This window comes from Macaca thibetana, chromosome 3, assembly GCF_024542745.1.
Source record: "Macaca thibetana thibetana isolate TM-01 chromosome 3, ASM2454274v1, whole genome shotgun sequence".
NCBI classification, from domain to species: Eukaryota; Metazoa; Chordata; class Mammalia; order Primates; family Cercopithecidae; genus Macaca; species Macaca thibetana.
In genome coordinates, this window is record NC_065580.1 from 119,081,301 (window position 1) to 119,086,920 (window position 5,620).

Sequence of the window (5,620 nt, forward strand, 5' to 3'; positions counted from 1 at the left end):
TGAGGGCACTAATCCCCCCATGAGAGCTCCACCTTTATGACCTAATCACCTCCAGGAGGCCCCACCTCCAGCCACCATCATATTGGGGATTAAGTTTAATCATAAAAATTTTTGGGAGATAAAAACATTCGGTCTCTAGCAGATCTCTTATCATCATCCACAAAATGAAAACACAGAATAAAATAATTATCATTAGGAACTCACAACTCCCTGAAACATATCTGTGGGTTTCAGTTTTTGAATGCACTAGACAAGCATTGAGTCAGTCTCCTCTGAATGTCTGGATTCAACTGAGTTTCTAAATGCAGGATTTTGAGATTAGTGGTAACTGAAGGAACTCCTGATTTCTTCCTTGAGAGGACTGGACTAATCATAGTCAATCTTCCATTCTAATATCTCAATAGAATCATCTAAGTACAAAGCTGATCTCCTGAAGAGTTTGATAGAGGAATTCAGTACAGTTATAATTTAACTAGTTCTCATGACTGGAGTCTAGGACTCCTAACTCATAAACATAAAGGTATGTGCCAATAAGTTAATTTCAGATAAAAAAGATGGATGAATCTATGTGTTTTTTCTTTGTTTTTATTTTATTCTAATGTCCAGGGATGATTCATTACTGTATTAGATATTGCTATTGCATGAGCAAAAAATTCTGTATTTCCACAGTAAAGGGAAAAGGATGTATAACCTCATTATTGATATAATGCCATTAAATTAGTTGAAATGCTATGACCACAGTGTCTTTGGCAAGGCTGGGCACCCTAATGGGAACTGAAACTTGATGTGAAATTAACATATCGTATTAGCTAATGCACAATGTAGTGACACATCATAGGTAAATGGCTAATGGGCAGCAGCAGTAGCTGATTGTCTGTATAGTTGATCTTGTCTATTACAATTTTTTTAAAATGATGTTTTTATAAGAGAAAAGCGAAATACAAAGAACCAGCAAAATTAAGGCCCCAGACTGTTACTGTGAACACGTCCTTAACATCATTCTATCCCACCATATTCTTATACTGGTTTAAGAATTTAGAGCTAAAAGTTTTAATATATAAAACGATGATAAAACTATCAGGCCCCCATGGTGTTTTTTTAAAAATACTTGCTATTATTTTATCTCAGAAGAGACAAACCCATGGAATGATATTTTCTTAACACAAACTCCCTGTTTGCTTGAGTTTGCACTTGTTAAATTTTGACTGAGAGTTAGTCCACAGAAAAAGCTAAAAAGAGAAATATCTCATAGAATCGCTGCCAGGCCTGTAACAAAAGCCACCCTGCTGTTTGTAGCTCTAATAATAAACTCTCTTTTATACAGGCCTTTCAAAGTTACAGGGTCACAAAGTGCCTTGAAATAAATTTCAAAGGGAACAGCAAATTCTGGAATCACACCCAAACTCTTTATGTTCATGACTGTAGAAGAGTTAATAAATTGTGGGCATAAATGAATAACTGCAATGTCCTGCTTGGAAACCCAGTGGTGAGTATGTTCATCAGATAAAAATGACCAGGTGTTGACAGGCAATAGAAAGGAATTATGAGCAGCAGGGGTTTAGTATCGATACCTCAGGAATTTAACTTATATGTCAGAAACAAGACTAGGGCCCTGGGAAAGGAAGGCGCAGAGATAGATGTACTTTGCAGACTATTACTGCAAAGCTTGGTATAAAGAGAAACAGGAGACCGAGCTGATTATCATATTCATGAGCTTGTCAACAATAATTGGCCAAAGCCTAGTTAACATAGAAACAGTAAGAGTCTTGACCGTTCATTTTCTGGGATTATCTCCTATGCAAAGCGTGCAGGAGCTCAATCATTCCCTACTTCACATAAAGATGATTAATTTTCTTCCTTGTCTTTTTTTCTTCCTCCCATCAGTATTGAGAAAGAACAAATAATTTGAATGGAAGATTTGGCATATTTTGGATCCAAGACAGAGATTCTGCAGTCTCAGTTCTCTTCCACATCTAAGGGGACTGCTGACATTTGAAATTTTATGAAGGAGGGTGGAGTGGAGCCTCTACCACATATTAGGACCTGGTTCTCTTAAATGGAGACATTTTCTTCTCTATTCTAAACTCCCAAAGCATCCCACTTCTTTGAGACTTAGCATTTTCTACTTTGTGTTACACTTTACATAAATGTCATTTTTAACTACATGTTCTCTCCTCTGGTCACCTCTAATCACCTTTAAGAGAAATCTGTATGCTAATTTCTTGTCTCATCGACTAGTATTTTGTATATTGTACAGTATCGGTAAATATTCCTCATTTTCTGTATTTTTAATCTCCATGGTAAGAGATGCCAAAGTATGCTTTGTTAGTTTCCTAATTTATTATTTTTTGTTAGTCAGCAAAGGCTTTTTTATGTCTAGCTTACTGTATATTTACTTGCTAAAGTCTGTATTTAGTTAATTCTTCAAGGCAGTGAAGAATTCTTCTCTGATTTCTGCTAACCTATACCTCACATATATGATTTTCATGTATTGGCATTACAAAGTTGCCTTTATTGTTAGCACACTGTAAAATCTATTGTAGGTAAAATCTAACTTCTCAAGGCAACTTGGAATTATGTTAATATATCATATCTCTGATTATGTCATTAAGTAACTATTGATTTGGAATTAGGTACCATTTCCTGCTTTACTATAGATTCCCTTGACCCAAAGAAAGATTATTAGTCACTGAAGCCAAAACTTTCATTTACTGCTAAACATTTTGCCAATATCTTACCAAATTACAATCTTTAATCTTGAACGTAACACTTCCAGGGACTGGAGGTCGAAATCATCCTGTTCCATCTCTGGGCATATTTTCTGATGTAAAGTCTTCCTGCACTAAAACCAATATGTACTTAATTTTTCTTCAGTGGTCTTTGTCACAGACCTTGTAGGAAAAAACAAAAAAGGAAATATCTTATCCACAGATAGTCAAAACTTTTTTAAAGTAGTTCCATTCTCCCGCTGAAGTTTCCTCGTTTTGTGCAGGTTGGAGACTATTCACTGATGTAAACCCTGCCTGCTAACTGGGTTTGCTTGTGTTGCTGAGAGTACCCTAAATTAGGCCAAGTAGTGCCAGGAGTGGGACAGGGCATGTTTTGTGCTGAAGTTATGTTCTGTGTGGAGCTGAGGTTCACAGTAGGATATTTTTTAAATAGCACAACTCTGTTGAATAATGTTGAGCTTACAACTGAAAACCTTGTTTGTTTTTAATCTATGCATTTATTCATTCCTTGAAATATGGGAGCCCCCGTAAGTACACTGGTGAATTAGGTCAACATAGACCTCGCTCTCACAGATCTTAAAATCTAGAAGGCAAAAAAGTCAATTAACTCAGTGATATTTAGCTGCACAAAACATAATATGATAGGTGTAGCATGGGAACCTGGAACTACAGAGAAGGAGTGCATATCCCAGTGAAAGGCCAGCTAGGCTGACTCAGAGGACTGGGGAAGAACTGGAGGCTTAAGTACTGGAAATGGTGGTCTCCTGCAGAGATTGGTGGTAGAACAGAGAGAAGTGGGATCAGAAAATCGATATTTGGGAGGCAGATTTAGCAGGATTTAGTGATTAATCATATGTGGAGTAGTAAAAGAAAGGAGAAATGCAAGATGATATCAGATTTGTGGGTTGGGCACATGGCTAGATAGTGAGGCTATTCATGGAAACAGGGAAGGAGAAGAGAAAGGCAGGATTGGGAGAGTAGAGAGGCAGCATTGAGTAGTACCTGAGATCAAACATGAACAGGGTAATGACAATAGAAGAGGCCTCAAACACAGACACAATCAAAATAGAAAGGATGATCCCAAGTTCAAAATTTAATGATTTCAACACATTGACTAGAAATGCAGAAGAAGAAGTCTGGTGTCCGGGAACCCAAGGGGCACGGAGTTTGATACAGAAGGAGAGAGTCAACAATGTCAGAAAGTACACAAAATTCACAGACATCAAAGCCTTATAAAATTAATTTCATTTACTGATAAGAAAGCTATTCATGACTTAAAAAGTGATTTTGGTGAAATGGTGGAGGCAGAATGTAATATATCCTAAAGGTCAGGGGAAAATAAAGAAAACAAGAAAGTGACTTTGGCAACAAAGTTCAGAGATCAGATCAGATGGAGTAGCAACACCTGTGAGGGAAAGGGTATTTTTAAGATGAAGACATTGGGATACTGATTAAAGGGGCCTGGCACAAAAGGAGACACTAACAGCCTGTGAGAGAAGAGGAAGTCAGTAGAATTCTCCCAAGGGAAATGTTCTCCATAAAGCTTCTTCTTTTGAAAAAAATTAAACAGCTTTATTGAAGTATAATTTGCATATCATAAAATTACCTCACTGTAAGTGTGCAATTTAGTTATTATAGTCATTTATAGAGTTGTGCATCTATCTCTGAAATCCAGTTTCAGAACATTTCTGTAATCTCCAAATATTTTCTCATGCGGGCTTGCAGGTCTTCCTCGCTCCCAACCCCCTCAACCACCAATCTGCTTTTTGTTTTAACAAATGTGGCTGTGCTAGGCAATTTAATCATATACTGTGTACCATCTGTGTCTGTGTTCTCTCACTTAGCATAATTTTTGTAGACTCTTCTGTGCTCTAGTATGTATTCTTTTATTTACTGAATAGTTTTCCATTTAGTGGACCTACTACACTTTTATTTATCTCTTCAAATGTTGATGAATATTTGGATTGTTTGCAATTTTAAGGTGTTACTAATAATGACGTTGTGAAAAATCATATGCATATTTTCATACAGACATGTTTTCATTTCTCTTGGATACATTCCTGGGAGTACAGTTGCTGGTTAAATGAAAAGTTTATGTTTCATGTTTTAAGAAAATGCCAACCTGTTTTCAGAGTGGGTATATCATTTTTTATTCCCATCAGCACTGTATAAGTGTTCTTAGTCCTCTGAATTTCGTCAGCAATTGATACTGTCTGTCTTTTAAAATTATAGCTCTCTTAGTGGGTGTTCAAAGTTATTTCATCTGGTTTCAGTTCTGTCTTCTAAGGACTAATAATGTTAAGCATCTATGTGCTTACTTACCATTCCTATATTTTCCATGAAATTTCTATTCAATTTTTGTGTCCATTTGTAATTGAGGTGTTTGTTTTGTTATTATTAAAAAATATGAATTACTTGCAATCCTTTATTAAATATATGATTTACAGATTTTTCTTCCAGTTTGTGGCTTGTCTTTTCATTTTCTTAATGATGTCTTTTGAAGCACAAAGTTTTAAGTTTTTTGGTTCAATTTGTCCATTTGTCCTTTTTAGAGATAATGCTTTTGGTGTTCTATTTAAAAACTTTGTGCTCAAAACAAAGTAATAAATATTTTTCTTCTGTTTCCTTCTGACAGTTTTATAATTTTAACACCTACATTTATTTGTATAATGAATGTTGAATTAATATTTGTATACAATATGAGGTAGAGATCTATGTTTATTATTTTGCTCTGGATATTCAATTGTTCTCACACTATTTATTTGTGGAAAAACAACAACAACAACACTATTCTTTACCCATTAAATTTCCTTGGAATCTTTGCCAAAAGCCAAATAACCATAAATGTTCTCTTTATAGTTTTTAAAAATAATTATTAAAACTAACTGTAG